Below are 8,230 nucleotides of genomic sequence, written 5' to 3'. Positions count from 1 at the left end.
ATTGTCGTTCTCAATTCCCATTTTCTTACTTATTACATAGAAATAAATGGAAAAGCAAGACTTAAGATATGAATATATAGCTATTCAGGAACCTTCTATCATCTGATTCTAATCACTCTTTTGAGACTTGAGAACTCTTTCTCCCCTTCATGAACACTATGCTCTAGCTAACTCCTTAATGAGTTCCTTAAATTTTCTTTTCCTATTTACCTTTTTGGACTTCTCTTTTGTCTTGTGTTTGGACTTCATATTTTTTGTTTAGGTCTGGCTTATTTGAATTCTTGGAAATCTTCTATCTTATTGAATGTCCATCTTTTCCCCTGAAAGAATATACTCAGTTTTGCTGGATAGGTGACTCTGGGTTATAAACGCAAATCTTTTGCCTTCCTGAATATCATATTCCATGCCTTTTGATCCTTTAATGTAGAAGCTGCTAGGTCCTATGTTATCCTGATTGTAGCTCCATAGTATTTGAATGGTTTCTTTCTGACTGCTTGAAGAATTTTCTCTTTAGCTTGGTGGCTCTTGAAATAAGCTAAAACATTCCTGGAAGTTGTCATTTGAGGATTTCTTTCTGGAGGTGATCTGTGAATTCTTTCAATTTCAATTTTATTTTCTTGTTCAAGGATCTCTGGGCAGTTTTCTTTGATAATTTCTGCTAGTGTGATGTCCAAGAGTTTTTCTTGATCGTGACTTTCAGGTAGTCTAATAATTATCAAATTGTCTCTCCTAGATCTATTTTCTAGGACAGTTGTTTTTTTCAATAAGATATTTCCTGTTTTCCTATGTTTTTTCCATTCCTTTGATTCTGTTTTATTGGTTCTTGATTTCTCATGGAAATATTAGTTTCTGCTGGTCACCTCTGATTTTTAAGACATGATTTTCCTCTGTCAGTTTTTGGTTCTCCTTTTTCAATTGGCCCATTTTTTTCTTACATCACTTTCATTTCTCCTTGCATTACTTTAATTTCTCTTTCCTGCTTTTTCCTCTGCCTCTCTTAATTATTTTTGAAGTCTTTTTTGAGCTCTTCTAGAATCTGTGTCCAATCCATATTTTTCTTTTGGACTTTGCATATGTTTCCTTTGCTTTGACTGTCCCCTTCTGTGTCAGTACCTTTTACTTTGTCTCCATAAAAATTCCTTAGAGTTAGGTGCTTTTAAAAAATTATTTGCTCATTTTTCCTATCTAATTATAGGTAGGCTTAGGGCATGATATGATGGTCTGAGGGATGAGAGCTCTGAGAGTCCCCTCCCCCTGCTGATTCAATTGACGCTTGAGATGCTGATAGCTTAGAAATTTGCCTCAGGCTCAGGTGGAAATTTTTTTATCTCACTCTGAACTTGATTAGGTTAGGGACTGATCAAATTCTAGCCCCAGGCTTAGGCTCAAGTTTTTTGCCTCATTGTGTACTTGATCCAATCAGGCACACCCTTGATTCCTCTGTCCTAGAGATCTATCCTGAGCTTTAAGCAAAAATTTCAGTACTTAGTACTTAGTATTATCAGCCTCCTTAACCCCCAAAACCATGTACCATGTCCTTATCCCAAGCCCAGACTAAGATTCCTGGGCCCACACAGATTAGCCCACTTCAGCCCAGACTACTCTGGGTTAGGACTCTAGACTGCTCCATAGGTTTGAAATTTTAAGGGGTGTGGATTGGCTTGCACCACTGTTTGTCCAGGCAGGATCTCAGGATCTTGATGTTGGCTTGGACTTAGGTTCCAAATCTGGGACAGCAGATGTGTGTGAGTAGGTGGGGTGGTGGCTTGTTCTTGGCTTGCTCTTCCCTCCTTGCTATAACCTCTTGATGGCTCTGTTCTCCTCTCACCCCAGTGCTACAGATGGTATCTGCCTACCTTTTGGGGTTTTCTTTTCTTGAAAGTTGTTTTGCTCTATCTCCTTATTGGTTCTTTCACTCCTGTATTCATTTTGTGGAAATATTTTAATCTTGGTCAGAGAGGATTTTTGTGGTAGCACAGAGCTTCTCTGGATTACTCTGCAATCTTGACTCCCTCCAGTTGACTCAGTCTCCTGTGTTCATGTCTTTACATGGTTGATCTTGAAATCTTGGAAAGGTCTCCCTCCCCCATACACTTATAGGAATCCCTAGAGCCATTCAAGTTCCCTGATCTGATGCCTGAGGATTCAAAGAAATAGCTTACCCCCTTTAACAAAAACATATCCAGAAACCCATCTGATCTCTACAGAATTACCTTCTAAAAACCATGATATAATACCCCAAAATGAATTCTGGAGGAGCACAACACACAAAAAGACAGGATGGAATGATTTTCAGGCCAAAGCAACTTAGAAAGCCTAAACAAAAGATCTTTTGCACCATGGGGAAAGTAGAATTCCAGAGTAAGCTCTAAGCCCTATCACAGCAACAAGCCTTGGGGATATCTGAATCAGCAGCAAAGTCTTCCAGAGCTCTCAGCAAGAGATGGTAAGGGGGAGTCAGAAAACTGCTCAGAAGAAGATTTTTAGGGGTCCCTTTGATGGCTCTGGTTGCAAGTGTTTTGGTGCATTGCCCATACACAGATCCAGGTTATAGTATGGGTTACTATCTAAAGATGAGGAAGAGTACTAATATATACCAGCACTTTTGGCCATAAGGAGCAGGAGACATTGGTCACAGTTCCAATGTAGAAAAGAATGCTTATGTTTACTCATAAACCAGAGCACAGACTGGAAGAATATTAAATATACCTCTCTTTATATCATACCACCTTGGAAGAACTAAAAGCTTATAGATTCCCAAACCTAACTCTGAAGGTAGCTACAAAAATAACATGAAGCTTGGAACAATGGTCTTTTCACAGTTACAGAACCTAACTTTAACAGTTCTTTATATGAAAGGAAAAGGAAAAGGCTGGAAAATGAGTAAACAAAAAAAAACCTGAACATAGAAAGTCATTTTGGTGACAGAGAAGACTAAAACACAAACTCCAAAGAAAACAATAAAGTCAATATTGCTGCATCCAAAGCCTTCAGGAAAAATATGATTCTTCTCAAGCCCAAAAGAATTAATGGAGTGCAAAAAGGTTTTTTAAAAAATCAGAGAGGTAGAAGAAAAATTGGGAAAAGAAATGAGAGTGAGGTAGGAAAATAATGAAAGAGTCAACACCTTGGTAAAGGAGACACCAAAAAATTGAAGAAATTAATACCTTAAAAACAATAGGCCAATAGGTTGTGGTTACTAAGCATATAAGAAAAGAATTAAAAAGAGAAAAGGAGTAAGAGGATCTCATAAAAACCTGGAAAGACAGGAAGTTAAGCAGAGTGAAGTAAGCAGTACAAGAAGAACATTGTACATAGTGATAGGAATACTGTATGATGAACAACTGTGAATAACTTAGCTATTTTCAGCAATAGAATGATCCAAAACAATCCCAAAGACTTTATGATAAAAAAAAAATTCTATTGCCTTCCAGAAAAAGAATGGATGGAATCTGAATCCAGAGCAAAGCAAACTTTTTTCACTTTCTTTTTAATTTTTTTTGTTCAAATTTCTTTTCACAAAATGATTAATATGGAGAAATGTTTTACATGATTGCACATATAAAATCAAATTGCTTACCATCTCAGTTGAGGAGTGGGGGTGGGTGAGGAAGGACTGAAAGAATTTGAGACTCAAAATTCTTTTTAAAATGTTGGAAACTGTTTTTACATGTGATTGGGAAAACTAAAATTAAATTTTAAAAATTCATAGTAAATATTGGTTCCATGTGTGAGAATTTAACATAAATCTATGGTACTCCTTTATCCTTTTTAAATGGGAAGTTTTCAAAATCTGTTTTGATCTCATCCCACACCCTTTGGGTTAAGAATAAGGCTTGAAGCCTATCTGTACACGCTTGCCTCTTGTTCTACATGTCTCCTGGAAGACTGGCCTCTGGCCCAGACTAAGGTCAAGTCTGTCCAACCAGGGAGACCTAGAAAAAGTGATATCACCAGGGTTGCAGGTTAGGGATCAATTGTTCTTTCCTGGTGAGGCAATGAGCCAGTCTCTTTCCTAGGAAGCAGTGCTTGATTTTCTGACCAATTAGCTCTCTCTCTTTCCTAGTGAATGAAGACAGGAGGTGAGCAGCAAGCTCAGATTATAGGCAACCAGCCATGTGATTATGTGCCTTTTTGTGGAGATCTCTTTATCATCTCTGATAATCTGATAAGGACAGTTTAGTTGATAAGGAAATAAGGACAGGACAAGGGAAATGTCTTTTACTTCATGCTTCCAGCTCTGGCTCCAGGAGCATGGAGTTTATTATATATATTTCGAGACTCATTTCACACAAAAGAACCCCCCTGAAACTTTGCAGATGCGCAGAATTTACAAATTATGTCACATCAAAACACAAAACATTGGCTTCAGAATAGACCAAAGCCAAAGCTGAATTTTGACTAGGTTCTTATCAGAAAGCCAAGTCGGGGAGTATCTTGGCCTTGGCTATAACAGGTGGCAGCATTCCTTGCTGTGTTAACAGTGTTAAGCCTTTACATTCAGGTTTGATAGGAACTTAAAGCTTTTCAATTAGGCCACAATACTTTTCAACAAGAAATCACAAGGATCACAAAAGGGGTCAAAAGAGGAGTCTCAGATTTTTATCTATTCTCTTATTGGCTTCCCACACCTTTTTATCTCTCCAACCCACTTTCACTATTGAATAGATAATTAAAAATTGACATACAGTTTTGGGAGAATTTATTCTTAACACAAAGCAGAAGAGCAGCATGGGTTAGGCAATGGAGGTTAAGTGACTTGCCCAAGGTTATACAGCTAGGAAGTGTCTGAGGCCAGATCTAAACCCAGGACCTCTTGTCTCCAGACCTAATGTTCTATCCACCGAATCACCTAGTGCCTCTATAAAAGAATTCTTTCTTCAAGTACATAAGGAGACAGGGGTGATGGCAGAAATCTGGTGGAAGTAATGTTGAAGAGATGGACAGAGGGGCATTATGTACAGAACCTAGTGATCTCCTCCTCCAATGCCTCTGATATGGTACTGTAGAATGGTACCAGCAAAGCTGGGAGGGGAGCAGGGGAATAGAGAGGAGTAAGTGATGCTCCATGGTCAAACCAAGGGCTAGCAATGATGGGAAGGTGACTTTTGGGTTTTCAGAGGGGGAAGGACCCCAGGGAAGAGGTTAAGGAGGAAGGGAGGAAAGGCCTATAAGGAGGAAGGAGGGGCTTCCACTGATGAATGTTCTTAAGGGTGAAGGGAATTGAGGACCTTATATTGGATGAGGCAAGGGGGATCAGGTTCCTGAAAAGTCTTCTTTTCCTGAGAGCAGGGACTTGGAACTCTGGGGTGCAGCAGATGCCCAGAACAGTAGGAGATTATAGATAGGGTCAACAAGAGAGGGTATAGATCATTGGTGGGTGAGAGGCTATACCATGGGCACAGTCACCTCTCTGACATGCAATAACCGGCATTGTTCTGAATATGAGGCATAATGGAAAAGGGGTCTCTGTGGGATGAGCCTTATGATGCAGGGACAAAATGTGGCTAGAGAAGAGAGTCTAGAATGGATACCTTGGAAACTTTGATTGTATGAAGAATACAAAGAAAACACAGATGCCAGATGATTCCAGAGATGATGAATCAGAGAAAGAGAGTCTAGAGTAAACAGAAAGAGAAGATGGATAATGAAGAGAATGAGAGAAATCCTTTTGTATAAATGAACTTAAAACAAACTAATGAACAAGATTAGCTGAAGGGGAAAAGAGGAAAGGAGAATCTGTTTGACTGACAGGGCAAAATATGGGAAAGAAATATAAAGTGTAAAGTGAGGCAGGCCAGAATTTAGAATTAAATTAGGCATGTTTATTAGGGACTTATACACAGGTATGGAAACAGAATGATGGCAGAGCATTAAAACTGCCCAATACCCTTTATAATTTTTTATAGCAAGAAACCCATTGTCGTTTTAAGGGAATACAGACAAGCAAGACATCTTTGAAAGTTACATGTTTAATTTAAAATTAAAATTAATTTAATTTATTTTTAAAATAAAAGCAAACTACAGAATAGAAATTCAGTTTCATGCACCACATTCCCCCCCCCCCATTTGACTTTATATATAGAAATACCTATTAAATTCTGGAGCCAAGATGACAGAGTACAGACAACAATTCAGCAGAACTCTCCCAATATTCCCCTTCAAACAACTTTAACATAACACCTCAAATTAATTTTTGTCAAAACCTTAATAGAAGGTAAACGTGATACATTTTTTCCAGCCCTCGAAAACATAGGAGGTCAACAGGAAAGGTCCACAATTCTAGGGCAGGAGGAGTGCATTTCCAGCTTCAGGAGCTCTCTTTTTAGAGACAATAAAAGGGTTAGATAATGGGTTAGAAAAAGACTGCGGGGATCCTTTACTCACATTGGGTTCAGAACCTTGTTGCATTGCCCATACTCAGTTCTGTGTCCCAATCCCAGGGCCAAGAGGAGCAATAGCATTTGTAGCCACAGTGGAGCAAGGAGCTGTAGAACCAGCGGGAAAGGAATGTTTGTGGTCATTAGTGGAGGAATAGGGATCCTGGTCTCAATTCCAAGACAGAAAGTAGTACTAGCAAATGAGGCTATAGGAGAGTGAGGGACAAATGACAAATTTTGGAAGGGATGTGGAAAAATTGGGACACTAATGCAATGTTGGTGGAGTTGTGAACCAAACCAACCATTCTAGAGAGTAGTTTGGTATGATGCCAAAAGAACTATAAAATATGTATACTCTTTGCTCTATATTCCAAAGAGATAAAAATGGAGGGAAAAGAATCTATTTGCACAAAAAAACTTATATCAGTTATTTTTATGGTAGCAAAGAATTGAAAATTGAGTTCATCAACTGGAGAATGGCTGAACAAGCTATAATATGATTGTGATAGAGTACCATTGTGCTATAAGAAATGACAAGCAGGATGGTTTCAGAAAAACTTGGGAAGACTTATACAAACTAATGCAAATTGAAATTAGCAGAACCAGTAGATCATTGTATACAGTAAAAGAAATACTGTACAATGGTCAACTGTGAATGACTTAACTATTCTGATCAATACAATGAGCAAAAATACATGATGAAAAATGATTATCACTTTCAGAGAAAGAACTGATGGAGCTAAGTACAGATTGAAGTATATATTTTTTACTTTCTTCATTTTTCTTGTTTTTTGGCAACCTGGCTTATATGGAAATATATTTTACATTATTTCACATGTATAATCAATATCACATTTCCTGTCTTCTCAAAATGGGTAGGGGAGGATTGGAAGAGAGGGAGATTATTTGGAATTCAAAATTATTTTTAAATGAATGTTAAAAATAAATAAATAATGAATTAAAAAAGATGCCTATTTTCTTTGGTGTTTTTAAAGTTCAATTTTATTAAAAGCAAGTTTTTGTAATGAAAGCATAATTTGGAGAATCATAGAACTCCTTAACCTCTTCATTCATGCAGCAAGTGTTGGTTCTAGAACTATAGGTGTTTTCATTGTGATATCCTTACTTAATAAGAGCAATACAAGAGTAGATGACCAAATGATTCATGAAATGATGTTTTTTGTTGCTTTTGGAGACATGATACCCACTTCACCAGCTCCTTTCCTGCCTTTACAAGATAAATCCATAAGCCATTCATTTTCCAATTTCCTTTTGTGGTCTAACTTAATTTATAATGAAGGTCAGGCATAGTGGCATATACCTCTACTACCTGCTACTTAAGAAGGTAAGGCATATAAATCTCTTGAATTCAGGAGTTCTGAGTGTCACAGGGCTAAAGATGATTGAACATCTGTAGTAGGTCCAGAAGCAATAGAATGAGCCACCAGAAATAGGGACCATCAAACTCCTAAGGGGAACAAACCAGCCCATTTCAGAAATGGATTAGGTAAAAATTCTCTAAGGGATCTGTAATATAATAGGGTCAGGCCCATGAATGGTCATTGTGCTTCTGGCATGGAAAAGATAAGGAGACTTCATCTGAAAAATAATAGTAATAATTTAGAGTGAATATAGTAATAGCTAAGAGTGACTAACATTTATTTAGCACTTATTTTGTGCCAGGCATTGTACTAACTACTTTACAATTATCTAATTTGATCCTCACAACAACCCTTCTAGGTAGGTGCTGTTATTATCCATTTTACAGGCGAGGAACTAAGGAAAACAGAGGTTAAGTGACTTGATTTGGTTCCTCCAGTATAATTTCTTCCTCCCTCCCTCCCTCCCTT

This window comes from Gracilinanus agilis, chromosome 2 (assembly GCF_016433145.1).
Source record: "Gracilinanus agilis isolate LMUSP501 chromosome 2, AgileGrace, whole genome shotgun sequence".
Lineage (NCBI taxonomy): Eukaryota > Metazoa > Chordata > Mammalia > Didelphimorphia > Didelphidae > Gracilinanus > Gracilinanus agilis.
This window is presented reverse-complemented; position numbering follows the sequence as displayed.